Below are 16833 nucleotides of genomic sequence, written 5' to 3' on the forward strand. Positions count from 1 at the left end.
TCTCTTCCAGCTTCGCTCGACATAATTTATCGAAGTTTCTTCCTTGTTACCTTTCATAGCTTAATCAACCATCATATCGAAATTGTATCACGCGTTTCCGAATTCTCCAATTATTTTTTTTATTAAGAACGGATCACAGTGATGTTCGATTCTAACATATCCTGGAGAATAAATATATCTATGTACTTAAAGGCGGGAGTGCCATTCGCCATTGTAAAGTATAAACTTCAGAAACTAACCACATGGCCGACCATAAGAAGTCGTTAACTAAACATTTTTATTCTATCGATAAACCACATTATGTAAAAGTTTTTGTACTTCATCTATAAGCTATGGAAAAAAGAAGTTGGATTTATCAGTCTTCTACGACTTAAAGTATACCGTGGCACGGCGATACTTTTAGCAATTACAGCGACCAAAAGTATAACGAACCTTCCAATCTCGCAACCACAGAGGTATACATATCAAAAAACACATTCCCCAAAGTAGTCCTCTTCGCTTCTACAAATATATTCTCCGCTCTGGCTTCCACTATCTACTCTTTAATATTCAAATAGCTCACTAAGAAACCAGTATGCTTCTATGTATATCAAACATACGTGGGATGCACTCTTGTGTGATATTCCAATCTGATCTACCGTTGCAAAATTACTATATGTTTAAAGTTCGGGGAGTTCGTAACACATTCTCAGGATGGTCCTTAATAAATCATCGAACTACTTCATAACCACCTAGCTACTTCATAAGGAAGCAAACAATCCCATGACGCACGACTATATTCCAGGTACGTGGAATCACGCCGACGAACAGGAAAACTAGTTAATCGCATAATTATGAGAATATCTATTTAACAATTAATAAAATGATACGTTAGATTTCAAAAATGATCTTGCGAGTTAACTGTTCGTATCTTAATCGAGATAAACGGATTTTTGGAAACTCTCAAATTCTAAATTAGCGATCTTCCAGTTAATCAAGATTAAGTGGATGTTTAAAGATTGAAAATTCTGTGCCAACAGACTTCGAGAAAACAGAGATTCTTTAATGGAACGTAGAAGGGTGTTGCAATGATAGTACAAGTCCGTAGATAGTACAAGTTATCGAGTGTGAACGATCAATTATGTAACTTACGTCACCGAATGGTCAGACGATGTAATATTGACTATAAAATCGATATCGGAAAGCGACAGTCTATGAACTTAATCGGAAATGTCGCCGATGCGATTAGAAATCATCAGAGACGTTACTGACTGACAGGAAACACCTGTCTGCAGGGTGAGAGGCAATTTCCTGGTTAACCTAAACCCCGTTTACTCGTGTATTACGTTGCGCCACACCGTCAGACGTCAGATTCAGATAAGGAATTTCAAATTTTATCAGCGGGACACCGTTCCGGCTAATTAGCGGCAATCTACAGTTTTTCTTCCATAAAACGTCGGATACGAGATTTATAATTTTATATCGCGGTTAGGAAGAAAAAGAAGTTGGAATATCTGCTTGCTTTTTGTTCTATAAATCACGGCATACTTATCTGCGGGCAATTAATCGAGGAACGACACGAGTTTGCTGGCTGCTTTTCACACTTTTTACCGTGAACTTTTATATTCTAGCTTCATTAACTTTTAGTATATCTTGGTAATCGTATTTACAAGTCAGTCGCAAAAATCTGCATACATCTGCTTGAATATAAAACGTGGCAAAAACGAAGCTTATCTTTGCGAATATTTTTGGTACATTAAGCCACATTTGTTCAGGTGTGACAATTTATTCACTTTCGTCATTAAGAAAAAAGGAGTTACGATACACTTGCCATTTATAGGAAATCATAAAAATAGTAGGATTAATATTATACAGCGTCAATAATATCCTGCTACCTCTTTAGAGTCAAAGAAATTAATGATCTCGTAGTTTCTGGAGATTTTCGCGATAAGGATAAATAATTTTCTGACAAAGTGCACTTTCAATCTCTTCGCTAAGTGAAACACGCAAAGTTCTATAGATGAGCGTAGACTTTCATGTATGCCTGTATACGTGTACGGAACTTTAACGCTATTTTACCAATGGTAGATTACCAATGTATACACAATTCACGAATAAACGTAAGAAACAAATATCAAGTCTGGAAACAATAATGGAATTCGATACAATATCGCGGTTATAATGAAATAACTCTGGAATTCGCGTCGAATTCATCACCTTATGTTGGTAGCATAGGGAAAGCTGAATATTGGGTAGCTTTTATTAAACTGCAACTACCGTTCGCCTCCTCCTCAAAGCGTGAAATTTTCAATAAAAATCGTCGTCGGTGCGACAGATGGTAGTCATAAAAGCAAATGCATTCTCGTTTTTGTTTGCTCGTTATTTCAAAATGCGTCCATTAGAGGTGGCCGGGGTGAGCGTGGTCCGTGCCAAGAGACGAACAACTTTTCCCCCGACAAATCGGTCGTCGTAAATCTATCTGGTTGTCCGTCTTCTGCCGCTCCTCCCTTCCTTCTCTCTCTTTCTCTCTTCAACTTCATTGGTAGGTAATATTACGGAAGGTGAAAGTCGACGATAAGCCGAGAGTATTCAAATATTTTCCCACGGGCCGAACCAAGAATAATGAGAGAGGATGCCATCCGTTCCCCCACCCTGGAAAACCTTATGCATTATCTGACCTCTTTTTATTTCACAGGCGGAACTCGAGCGACACGCCGCTAGAAACTTTGTCAAAGATTTCGAAATTTCTCGCGAAATTTATGGCCGTGGAAAGCCGCTCCGCTTTATACATATATCGGTGTCACGGGGATACACGGTGTCTAGGAAAGTTTGTCGAAAACGCACAAGGAAAACTAAGCGAATATCGTCGGAAAATTCATGGATGGTCAACAGCCCTCTATGGCTTATGTTGCATATTTACGACGAATCGCGAAAGTATCCGAATACTTATGGCCACTGGTATCAGGCGATATTTATATCGAAATAAATATTTTGTATTGTTGAACAGCATCGGCGTAACGGGTGTCCGGTTTTGATGATAATGTATGTATTTAGAAATTTTTCGATACGGCGTACACGCACGATATCGAAGCAGAAATTATTGCAAATAGATGCTGCAAATAGGTTCTGGAAATTTTTACGTGCTTCGAAGATTTACAATCTTATGGAAATGAATTCAATTGGAAAGAGTTTAAGACCAGAATTATCGACGATTAAGGTACAAGACTTGTACGAAAGAAATTACGATGGAAGATATACGTATGAAAAAATACATAATTCAAAGTAAAAGAATCAAAAGAACCATTCAGAATCTAAAAAATGCGCCGTTGTGGATTTATAAAATTATTATGAAAATTCACAAATTAGTCATTTTTGTTAACTTGACGTTTCCGATATATTTAATAAACCGCAATAATAATAAATATCAGCCTACTTGAAGATTGATTAAATATTGTCTACTATAACTTTGCATAATTTTAAATAAATTCTATATATTTCAAATATATTTTAAACAAATTATATATAATCTTAGAATATTAAATAAATTCAAATACTTTAGATTTTAGCGACAACCTCGTTTCTTTTATCAACTTTGCCAAGACGTTTTCATACTCGCAACTTGGAAGCAACAGCAAGCACGTATGAATTCCTAACATCTACTGTAGATGTTATTGTTCAGTTAAGGAGTCGTCTTATTAGCGTTAAAGGTACATAGGAGTTTCACTTATCTAACTTAAGATTTACCGCTGCAGTTCCAAGAACGGGTACACGTTGCATATTACGTGTTTGCGCTTACGGTCCGCCTTTAATTAACGAATTTACGGCAACTCGGAATATGTAATTTAGCTTAGACAAGTCATGTAATTAACATAATTCATTCGCCAAGTTTTGTCCACGTTTTCTTGCATATGTTAAAGGAACACGGTGGTCCTACCCAATGTATTACACCGAAGATTCAAGTTGTATACGTATAAGCAATTCCGCTATTGAAACGTTAGCGCGAATTAAACTTCATTATGAATTCTGTTTACGCTGAAAAGATCGTTGTATGGATATTTGCAACCCAAGAGAATCGATAATACAATCCTAACGAGACAGTTGTATGCGCAACGGAAATATAGTTTAGATAAATATATCTTATACGATGAATAGGAAGAAGTTAATCGTGTAAAACTAAATAACGCGCTGAAGCTTATCGTGTTTAGTGCAATTGGACGCGTAAAATTCAATTCCGCAAAAGTACCATTTTCCGCTTCCAGCATATCATTTAACTAAATACAGTTAAAACAATCGTATCATAAGATTACACGACTCGAAGTACGACTCAAAGTTGCGTGTAACATACAGTAACATGCAGCATGAAAGGATCAAAGAGTTTGTTTTTTAAAAATTGATTCTACCTGTTCGATATCATTTTGAGAAGAATCTATTTCCGATCGATACTGAATATGTTTAAATGCACACACACACACACACACACACACACACGCACGCACGCACGCACGCACGCACACATATACACGAAAAACTGGCATACATATCCTTAACGAGTATGAAGCAGATCTAACGAAAATACGATGAAAACTGAAACGTTCGTAACGTTGCTCAAGTGCCACGAAGCCATTTTCTAGATTAACCGAAAATGTATCCGGAAATCCTGCCAGACGACCCTCTTACGGTGGTCAGTTGGTCATTTTATTATGGTTGTTACACAGCCTCCCCTCTGCAAATGGCGGCTGCCAGTAAATCCTGGCACTAATGCCGCAGTATAATCTTTTGAGCCACTTTCCTGTCCTGAACGAGTCTAATCTATTCAAATTTGCGCGACGAAGGAAAACTTGATTCTATTTTTATTGCCGTTCCTTTTTTTCTTTTTTTTTTTTTTTCAAGGAAACGCACGCGGAACCACGGATACGAAAATACGAAATACAACTGAAGGATGACATTTAGAAGCAAAACATCGACTCGAAATCTCTCCAAATCGAAGCAAATGCACGTTTATCGCGTTAGAAGAGGCAAGAAATAGAAGAAGTAATAGAGAGTTCATGCGAAAACTAAACTAAAACTTGTTAAAAATTTTCCGGCTACTATTTTGCTTTTGTGTTTTACCATTTATCATATATATGCGTCACTTTGTTTTTCTCTTATGCGCGCGAAAAGTACGTGTATATTTTGAACAAAACCAAGATACCCAGGTGTGAATTCAGAACTATACTTTATTCACTTCCTGTATCGTAGTACTTCGCGTGTTCTTGAAATATATTGCCCCTCACAGCGTATTTTATACACATACGAATATTTTTGCTGTTGTATACAAAGCGTTGCTTGTTCGCAGTTTAAAGTATCTCGTTTACTTTCGGAGAAACTCTATTGCAAATCTGCGTGGAAAATTGAGGTATACTACTAGTGACATGCAGAGAACCGTTAGGATTGTATTAATATAAATCATAGTGAATTATGGCATTGTGCGATGTACGAGACTGGAACTTAGAAGAAAATCCTCATATACAATTAACAATATTTTTGACTAAATTGTGTTTCATAGATTTTTTCAATCGACGAGTCATACGTGGTTCCTGTTTCTTGTCAGTAGATCGTGGATTTTTATGTATCTATGGGAAGCTTTAAAGTGCGAAAATCTAGAAAACGCACGTAATATGCAAAAATATAAATTATATTCAGAATGAGGCATACGAAATAAATCATTATGTAAGTTTGCATTTCTTTAGTTATAAAAATATGAAATTGATAGTAATTGCGATAGTAATTGGGATTTATCAGAAGAACGCGGGCTTATTCTCAAGAGAATATATATATTCATAAATATTAGGTTGTCCGAAATATCTCTTTCGTTTTATAAGGAAATAATAGACGCACAATGTTTTCTGTTTTACAATAGTTTATTGAATTATGCACGAATATAATAAGAGAAATAGAACGAAATGGATCACACCTAATTCAATAAAATAATATAAAACAGAAATTGTTGCTCATCTATTATCACCTTATGAAACGAAAGAAACTTTTCGGGCAACCTAATATTAGATTAGCGAACGATTCTCGCACAACGAGAAGAAAGATTCGAATGTCACAACGCGCTGCGTGTGCGTGTGAAACTGTACATAGAAAACAGGCGTACGACTACGACGGGAAACAAAGACGGACAGTTAGACGCGTGAATTTTATCGCGGCGGAAGCCATTCTTCGTGAGCCTCGTAAAAAGTTAGCACGGATGCACGAATAAAAAAGAGCCTGCAGCGAGAATCCAGTTTCCGGGCGAGCGTGCACCACATAAAATACTAGTTTTTTTTTTTTTTTTTACCAGCCGTTCTTCGAGTCACGATACCTAGCCGAGCGGTCGTTGACGAACCACGAATAGAAAATTATGATAAAAGTTCGACGGAGCCGTTGGTTCAGTCGATGCATACGTTTCCGTTTCCATTCTCATTCGTACCGTACCGTTTCAAAACGCGCAACGTCTAATTTCGCTAAATTAGCCGAGTTCTGACAGCGCCCGCACCCTGGGGAGTGTTAACCAAAACCTGCGAACCAAAGCAGTTTACGGAGTCTCAACCGCGAATAATTATGATAACGTGTAATATATAGAACACTGTAGCTTTCGCCAATGAAAAGATCAAGTTTAGCGTAGCTAATGAATGGATCGTTGCTTTTTACGCATTTACGCGTATAAAATTACGCCCACGTATCGGTTACAATTTTCTAACGGATAAACCGAAAAAGTTGCATTTCTTCGGTTGTATTCGTAAATATTAAGCATTAATTTGCATAAGAAGCCGCAATCCGCCAGTAGCGGTACTCGTGATTTACGCGCTGACTAAAGGCGCTAACCAAATGGCCCTCTCCTAAAAATTAATCTCCTTATTAATTTGGCTAATAATATTCAATGGTATTTATCGTTATCAACTTTTGAAGAAAAACTGCTCGTTAAAAAGTTGGATCGATTCGAACGGTAAATGGAAACGTGTAATTCGAAGTTAAAATTTCGCAATGGAAAACCTATGGAATAGGCAAAAAAGAAAGTAACATAAGAGGTCTATCTCTTCGCTATCGAATATTCGGATCGTTGGCACGAGCGGAGAGGGGCGAACAGTCAAGATAATACCGGACCGTTGGTAGCCCCCGTGAATAGTTACACGTTCGATTGCCACGGCCATGAATGTCTATCGAATCGACTCCAGGCTTTCGTAGGATCCATGTAAATACCAGTATCAAGGTTTCGAGTAGGCATTAGAGTGGTATTCAGTTTGCGTCGTGCCCGTTCAGCTACAATGCCTCGAAATGTCGGTTGAGTTTCACGCGGTCCTATTTTCCTGACCGGAGTGTATTGAACGCGAATAGAAGGAAAAGAAACATATCGGCTATGAATACAAATAGAACTGTCCAAGATATGCGTTGATACGTTCTGCACGTGTTACCATCTCTGCATCCGGCTACTCAATCGGACGCCGTATTTCCGATAGTAACTATCTTACCAATCATTGGCGTTTCCAGATATTTCCCATTTAGTCCGATTTTTATAGGAAATTTCATGCAAATCCACGTAAGATTTCTTTAAAATATTTGGTCAAATTTGATTAGCAAGTACGACAGAGATCTGAAAAGGTGATTAGGCAGAGGAATGCGTTATTTGAAGTAACGTCTTAAGAAATAATATCATCTCATAGAGAACGGTATGTATTTTCCTTGACTGTACTTGTTCTTTCTCTGTATACCGTTCCATCGTTTCCAACTCTACACGATTCTTCAATTTGGATATTCCATTTATTCTTGCATCTCTTTTTCCTATAAATGTAGAAACGTACGGGTATAAAACGCTTCGATAACGGGTGTCCAGATAAAAGATATTCAGCGTATATCTAGTAACAAAGTTTTCGATGCAGATTAATATTCGCTAAATAGAAGTCGTGACTTTTCTTTACCCAGGAAAGTTGGTTATATATTCAACGGTACGAGGAATAAAATTGTTCAAGAATCGGCTCGTTCACGATGAAAAAAACGAAGGACGCTATTACTGAGAGAATGGTCTCTCTGCGATTAAATTTCAGAAGCGGTCGCGATATGAACACGAAAAAAAAAAAAGGAGAAACGAAAATCGGGCGGGTGTCCAGCGATCCGTTTCGAATCGACCACCTTAACGATCGAACGAATAAAAGAAGCGCCAGCGATCAAAAGGTTCGAATTTATTCCACTCTGCAGAGCATGTCATTCACGCTTCGCTCTACTTTCGTCCTGACCGAATCACTTTGTTTCGACGGACAATAAATGGTCATATGACCTGTGATCAATCTACCGAGAACGGTCTAATAAAATTTCGCCGATCGATCTCACCGATACTTTCTTCTAAATACCGATCGCTGAGAGGCTGGTTTATTGCGTTCCTCGATCTACTCGGTCGAAACGAGCGGCATTTCGAACGATACCGATTTGTTTTAATCTGATTGGTACCAACGTCGATTATAATCAACGGTGAACTATAATCGGCGATCGTGAAACGCATCCTACAGGAAGCTCGTTTATGTCCTGCAACTTTTGATCGAGCAACCGAGTCGATCGACGTTAGATAGTTTAAATTCGTCCGTGTAAATACAGCGTCAACCAAGTTGGCGCAGCTTCCGATCGTTCGATCAGGAATAGCTCGTTCCGTCCATCTTTGATTGGTTGTTTCAACTGCAGTTGCCTAACGTAAACGCGGCTATGCAGACTACGGTTCACTTTAGTCGACTGTTTATATCCCCCTGGCTAGTCGTTCCGGACGTTTCGTTCTATCAACCCTTGCGAAACTTCTCAACTTAAAAATAATTATTGGATTTCCATGAGTCGAAGAAAGTATCACGGTTCGTTCCATTGGGTATCAAGCGGCGCTACGCGACGAACGAGCACCGTCCGAAAGAGGCTAACGTTACCGGAAAGACTCTACTTTTAAGGCCGCACCTGTGGAACGATGGGGACGAAAAACGTTGGCAGAAGAACAACGCCGGCTAGACAGGGGAAAAACAGAACTGGGAAAATCTTGAAAAATACCTGCGTCTCCTTCGGCTGTTACTGGCTTCTCCGGACAATGGAATGGTTGAGTCACGGGATTCCCGGAGCACCGCAATGCCTGGAGTTATTTTTCAAAAGCTTCGCTTCCCATTTCCTGCTAGCCCGTCTGGAAAGATACGAAAGAAAATTTGTTGTCTTCCGACTCGGTCTTCATACACGCAATAGCTCGTGCAATAAAAACACGGGCAATAATTCGCTCGCGTTGCCGTTACAAAGGAAGAGGATCCGTGGTCGGATAAGAAAACAGGAAGCTTTAAGACTGATTCGCGTTACCGCAGCAACAGAGGATAAGACGGTTCGCGATAAAATACCGTGACAATAATAGTAATGGGTATGATCGGTTGAAATCGAGCTAGTGACACGAGAAGTAACGCGATAGTGACGTGACTATGAATTTGGATTAAAAGAGGCTCGTTGGTAAATATATTCACCCTCGCGACAGGGTTACGTTGTTTCGGAACGTGCCTTTGAGAATAGACGTCGGATGTGTAAAGTACATCGTGTTTGTATAATATAGGGTATATAATATAGAGTATATAATATAGGGAACCGTAATTCTATGCTTCCAAATAAATCTTCCTATCATGTACCAGAAAATTCCTCAAGTTTGAGGAAAACAAAGAAGAATCATTATTCGTATGCGTGACGATTATTATTATATTTTGTTTACGATTACTTTCTTAAGTAGTTATAAATCTTTTATTCGATCAACACACTGGTAAGATCAAGGTATAAGGAAGTCGAGGATCGCAGCAAGATTAATACTATTATAAGAGAAGCCTGTTTAGAAAGATGCGAAAGATCGCGTTTCTGTTTTATCGCTAATATAGATTTAACAAAAAAATATTGAAAAATATCGTTAACCAAAGAGTTTGGTATTCGTAAATGGTACGACAGAGAGCGGTAGCTTCCTTTTTTATCGTCTTGTTTCAATACCATAAAAGCAATCCAATATTTGATTTCATTGCCAAGATTCTCTCTTGCACGGTTATTCTTCCGAAAATGTATTTGGTTTTCATTGAAAAACGCCCGCTTTACGTATCGTCGAATTATACAAATTTTCTCATCGACAGTTTACGTTTGTAAATACCGTAAATCGAGCGAGGAATTTCAAACCGAAACATTTTGGCAGTGAAATATGTAATTGCTAACGTAAATGTGTAAAGACACATTCCGCTTCGTTCGCTGTGCTTGTAGTCGAAATTATCTTAACTACGCGGCAAATTCGGCGGAAAAATTGCCACAGAAATTCATGGATTCAAAGTGGCAACGTTTCCTGGAGAAGAACGGTCCCGACATTATGGAAATTATTGTCAGCGACGGAAATACAATGCGTCGAACAACTGGCGAACGTTAGCGTGTGCGACGCGTCTCTATGAAACCGTCTAACGTTGAAGCAGTGGAGAAAAAAAAAAGAAAAAAAAGAGGGGAAAATAGGAGAACGTAAGGTGAGAGGGCATGAAACGGGCAACAGGAGTCGTGAAGCATGAACCTTTACGATATTTGAAAAAAGAAATAAACGTGGAAAATGGATGATGGGTGTGGGCAAGGAAAGGAATATGAAACGCGGAAGAAGCTTGACGGGATAAAGGCACGGGTGATAAAGCGTAAAATGCAATATCTCTGTCTATTCGTTTGAAACGTTAGTTTTAACCCTCCGAAGTGATCCATTAAGGTTAACGTCATGTTTTTCACGCAAATTTCTATCGGAAGCATCATTTTCCGTTTCGATGCGTAGTCTTTGACGCTGATATTATGACCTCTCGCGCGGCAAGTTACCTTGACTGTCACGCAATTTTATACATACATGTACGTATTTCGCCATAGAAGTTGTAATAAATTGAAATATATTACACCTTAACATTTATTTCTTGAAAAATACAATATTGCATTTTCGTACCTTCTCTCTGGAACTGCTTTCTAGCTCACTCAAAGCGTTGAAAATATTTTGGTCGATATAATTTGTCGTATTTTAATCATTTTTAAGATAATTTAATAGAACGTAGATCATTGATGATCACCGTGGAAGTTATCGCGTTAATATTATCCAAAGTATTTTTCCAAGAGTTTACTTGAGTATACTAAGAGAGCGACCCACGTGTTCGCGAAATTGTATACCCTCAATTTGTTATTTGCAATACATTTATTACTATCGAACGCGTAGGGATTGTACAACCCTTAAAAATGTAGTCATTCTGCATTCGTAAAATGATTTCTAAATCTGGATCTTTGATTCCAATACTCGATCGTACAAATAGCTAGAGATAGTTTTCTCCATAATATCCGCGTCATACTTACTCGAAGTATCAATTAATATTTCACCATGAATCCCTTTTGCTTCCATGAAACTCATTTCTACGCGTACAACGTCTCTTCTTCTTATTTTTATTCGTAGATTTAATAACATTATACGAACACTTCGTAAGCCGTTATGCTTTTTACTCATCTATAATATTAAAATCTTGTCGCCAAACAGTACAAAGATTTTTCAAGTGTGTGTAGATAGGTGAACATGTGCGCGTGTGTAAAACCAACGAGAGGCAGAGGTTGCATGCAGCTCGATATTCCGCTTTAACGAGCAAAGAGCGCTGCGTGTAGAGCGGTTCGCAGATAATTTCGGTGAAAAAGGGACAGCGGGACGGGAAAAGAAAACGACGCCATACAAAATGAAATTTCCCTTTTCCGTCACCACTTATACGATGCACTGTGTGGTTCCGAGACGCTCGACCATAAACGAGACCGAGGATGGAGGTACTTCGGTCATACTTTGATGCCACCACGACCTCCATAACCCCCTGTTTTTTTATACACCCACGCACAGAAACGATGCTTCTTGGTTTGCATTTTCGCCAAGAATAGCGGACGGAGTCGCACTTAGCTGTCTTTTTTCCTCCGCTGGGAAACCTAGTATTTAATGTAAATTTTGTACGGGTTCTTCTAGAACGGAGAAACTTTGACGAACGAAACGGGAGAAATTCGAAGGCAATCGTGCTGGAAATAACGTAAGCTAAAATAAAGTAATACAAAGAATAATTGGACATTGCATATTACCTAGGCTTATCGCTTGACTGTGAATTTTTATGCGTCTACATATAGGAAATTTTAAAGTGTAAAATTACACAAAACGCACATAATACAAAAAAAAAAAAAAAAAAATGTATAAAATATTCAAAGCGTAATGCTTTCAATGTCACTCGAATATATATTTTACCTTTCAAACTATATTCTGAGAAATATAAATTTTCGTGAAAATCCACGGTCTACTTATCGCTGGCGGATCATCATTTATTTCAATTATTACAAAATAAACTGAAAATTAATTCTATATCCGTTTCGCGATATCCAAACTGAACACAGCGCACCAACTACGTCCAACTTATTCGCATTCATTTCCCTGTAAACAGAGTTAAATTTCCAAGGGAACATCTCACAATTTTCCATCACAATTCATCAAACGCTTGACACACTATGTTTTACCGTGAAACCATAATACCAGAACTCTGCGTTTCACAGACTCGGTCGGTCTCCTTCCTCTTCTATACAAGAAAGTTGCAAGGCGAAATTGCAAGGTGCACGAGTAAGGACTAAGGTATAGTATTGTTCGAGGCAGATCTCAAGAAGTTCTTGACGCGAGCACGTCTCGCCTGTCCCTTGGTAGATCGAAGCTAGCCAAACGAGAAGACGTATCGAACGGGGTGTTCATCCAGACAGTAGAAGCGAAAAGGAAAGATAAGACAGAGGAAGGAGGAGAGAGAGAGAGAGAGAGAGAGAGAGAGAGAGAGAGAGAGAGAGAGAGAGAGTGAAGAAGAGAAACAGTGGACGGGGGACGAAAGAGAGAGTGTTGATCGTAGATCGCTACGAACCAGTCTGTCTTCTCAACCCCTTTTCCAACGGGACGAGTCCACAGAAGCAGTCAGCCAAGACGGATTGTCCTCGGTGAAACTTCCTTAATTATCTCGCGGTTCCAGGAATAATTCGGTCGATTCGAACAGGGTGGTTTACAAATCCGGTCGACATCTTGCGACAAACAAGCCGTCGCTCGATGGGGACAAGCCTGCAAAACGAACGTAAAGGAGATGGGGGGAGTGGCGAAGAAGAGGATTCGACTCGCTTTACTCTCCTTCGAAACTGTAATTCCGGGTCCCCAGACCTTTGCCGCAGTTCGACTTTCCTACCGGTTCACGTTCGCCCATTGTCATTCGATTCGACGATTCTACGAATTTTTGCAGCGGCGGTAGCCTCTCACAAATTCGATCGCGCAGCTCCAAGTTTAGTCGAACTCCTTCTTGAGAAGCGCTATGCTACTCTCTGATGAACATTTCACCGATGCGATACGGTGGAAGTAGCGTACGAAGCTTCGAGCAGAAACGAAATACGATAGAAACGTTTGATTATTTTGATATCGAATTCAGGGAAGTCAAAATCGTTGAAACGGCGCGAGTATTGTTTTTCCCAGCGTTCGACGACGGCCATGGTATCGCGTTGGGAATAACAAAAATTTTCGGATTTCAGATCGCCACTGACGTCAAACATTTCTGGCACAAGTAAAATGACAAACGAGGAAGCAAGCAACATGCGCGAATGACAAAACAGTCCAAAATTGCTCGAAAACTGGAACGGACGTTAGCTGGCTGTGTAAAAAATAGTAATGGAAAAGCCAATGTATGGACCTTGTGTCGTACGAAAAACATTCGACTCTTCAACTTCGAAATTCGTATAAATATTATTACTTACCTGTATGTTCAAAGGTCACTCGTAGATCCATACATTTTTAGTTTTATTCGACGGTAACAAAAAAGAGAAGAAAGAACACTGATCATTAATTTTCAATCGAATTTGATATTACTAGTTAAATAGAACGTAAACGGTGAAACATTGCGAGATGGTTCCATAACCTGGAGAGGCAATGAGTTGCATGTACTAAAACCCGATTAGTTCGATTTAAGAAATATTTTAATTGGAAATGAGAATCAAATAAAAAGAAATACATGCCATGAAACGCGCGTTTCAGAGGCTGAAATAAACAGGGTGGTGGAGAAGTCGTGAAAAGATCGGTAGAACTATTCATAATATTTTTTAATTGAATTTCTTTTCTTTCGTTCGAGAACTTCTGAAGCTGTACCTGGAAGATCGATTATGGGAGGTTACGGCGTTATTCAACGAATTGAAATTATAAAGTTCTATTTCCAGAAATTGAGTTTCAATCAAACCTCTCGATCGATAGACTTGACAGCTGCTAATTTTTTCCATTCAGGTTGCCTCGAGGACAACGTGTCAATACGTAAATAAACTTAAGGGCCATCGAGCAACTGAAAGAGAATATTCGAGCCGAAATACGGAAGTTGGTGGCAGATACTGTCATGGAGAATGTTCTTAGGAGCCCAACTTTGAGAGGCTGAGAGTGGCGAGCACTTACGTAACTTGGTTTTTCATAGATAGCTCAATGAAATTTTCACGCGGCTATACTTTATTGGTTCGCAAACAGATAGATTTCAAATTAAATATTTTTTCAAATTATCGATATAAACGGCTTCGCGACTTTAGCAACATGTAACCTGTAGTCTAGCGGAATTGAATTTCCAAGATAAATCGCTGGTTATATCCTAACAAGTTTGTATTATAAGAGAAGTGAGCATTCTTGAAGATGGAACGATAACACAGAGGAGTTTATAGTCGATAAATCGAAGTTTCTGTTTTGAAAGCAATGTTCTCAAGTACATACTTGAATTGTCGGATCCTCTCCTGAGACGTGATATGTCAGAAATACTTATTGAGATGCTCCGCTACGGAGACACTCTAAAACAAGCATGCTCGATATCTGACATTTCCCGCGAGTATTTTACTCCTGATTCTCACCTCAGCGGGCATATTTATCGATTCGTTTTTAGCATAAACAGCAGACAAATTATTCTACGATACTCGCTCATCCTTCCAACAGTATTTTCACACTTAATATCCTCGTTACAAGTTTTTAGTAGGACGTTTCCGGATCTACGTTTACACATTTTTTCCTATTTTTACTCGTAGAACATAGCAGTAAAGTTCGATCGTTTAACTTTGAAACTCCTTAGAGTTTGGTACAAATTCGAAGTAAGACGTATGGTTGAAAGCCTCGCTGCATACTGATCGTTCATCGAAGAAAAATTCTCGTTGCACGATGCCCTTGAAGTGTTTGTAACGTATAAAAATGTTGCAGTTCTTACAGCGATATCTTCGAACGAGTGAAACGTAAAAATATTAAATCGTATACTGGCGGCCATAAGTGCTGCGACGTTAACTCAAATTCAATGCTTCCCGCTGGTTTCGTTCTTCAATTGTTTTTAATTACAAATCCAGCTCGTAGGTGCCTCGCATCGTAAAACGCTAAATAAAGTTATTAGAAAAGTAAAATGGAATAGTACGATTTATTAGAGTTTTGCAATAACTGGAATACGGGCGGAGGAAAGTTCCGTTATAATCTGCAGACTTCGTTTCCCCTGCTGCTTTGCCTCTCCGTTGCATTTCAAATTTATCACAATAGAAAAGTTCTAAATAGAGCGAACGAACGAAGCGCGTTAATCCGATAATTCCCGAGCGTGCGTCTAACCTGGCAAATAACAATGTTTGGAAAATAGCAGGAATCACAGCTCGATATTCGCAGTTGAACAGCAACGAACCGAAACGCGCCTCGAGAAGTGAAAGCAAACGTGCAGGTAGAGACGTTAACGAAATTAAAACAAACTAGCAAGTAATTCGCTAAACACACGCGCGAGAGGAACGTTTTGGAACGTGTCGGCCGAGCCGTAGGATAGTTTCGTTCGGATTTCGGACCAGCACGTTTGGCATGACGATACGAATTTGCAACTCGACAGTTTGCCGAGTTCCTTTACGAACCGGATGCCACGAACTTTACGTTCAACTGAAGATACAGCGAAATAGAATCGGGAGGTTAGCTCGACCAGAAACTGGAGAAACGGATGCCCGTATCCTGACGATGCCGGCGGTCGTTCCTGCGAGGTTTGTGTTTTCCAGACGACAGCCAGAGCTTTCGAAACTAAGCCTAAGGGTGTGAGACGAACGTGTCCTCGATGCGACGATGCTAACGATACTTGCACGAAAGAGGGTGGATATGGTGCTTCGAATGCCAAGAAAGCTGGCCTGGATCCTGCTAAACGAGCAAAACGATCGACAAAACTAAAGATAGAAGTTCGTTTGGCAAACGGCCCGTGATGGTCAGCCTTAAGCTCTGTCCGTAGTGACATTTATTGCGCCACCTATCTTACCATCCACGGCTTTCACCGGCAAAAGTATTCTCTTAACAACCGTGACATCGCACGTACGATTCCTCGCGAAACGCGGCGTTCGATGTAATTCGTTCTCTTACCAATTGGATCCGACTAATGGATATTTAATCGCCAGGGATAGCTTGCTTCGTCGCCTCTATTCGCGGTTTTAGTCTGCCGTGATTTATCTCAGCATTCTATCTACGGTTTGCACGAAATGCGGGAAAGAAATATATTTTTAATTAACGTATATTATTAGAAGACAAGGATAAGGAAATCTTTGCAACTTTTCGTGCGAATAGTTCTTAGCAATCGGAACATGGCTCTCGATACAGTGGCTACAAAAGGTACTTGTATAAAGTTAAATAGATGGTACATTTATACTGTACGTGTGAAAGTGTATGTGAGCGTTGAAGGACGTCCAGGACTTAGTTGAGACAAAAGCGATTAAAAGCGGTTAGAAGTTATTAAAAGCCATTAGAAGCGATTAGAATAAATCAGAGGAAGAACAAACAACCAAGCGAGTAGG

At 39.3% G+C, this 16833-nt stretch overlaps 1 protein-coding gene across 7 annotated transcripts in view; it reads right to left on the reverse strand.

Moving 5' to 3' along the window:
* LOC122577958 (TWiK family of potassium channels protein 18-like) overlaps positions 1-16833 on the reverse strand; it is a 361683-nt gene that overhangs the window by 107428 nt on the left and 237422 nt on the right. For all 7 annotated transcript variants that reach the window (XM_043749715.1, XM_043749711.1, XM_043749709.1 and 4 more), the window contains one exon: positions 9022-9148. The gene's annotated coding sequence lies outside the window, so the exon portion shown is untranslated. The remainder of the gene's footprint in view (positions 1-9021; positions 9149-16833) is intronic.

This window comes from Bombus pyrosoma, linkage group LG3 (assembly GCF_014825855.1).
Source record: "Bombus pyrosoma isolate SC7728 linkage group LG3, ASM1482585v1, whole genome shotgun sequence".
Taxonomy (NCBI): Eukaryota; Metazoa; Arthropoda; class Insecta; order Hymenoptera; family Apidae; genus Bombus; species Bombus pyrosoma.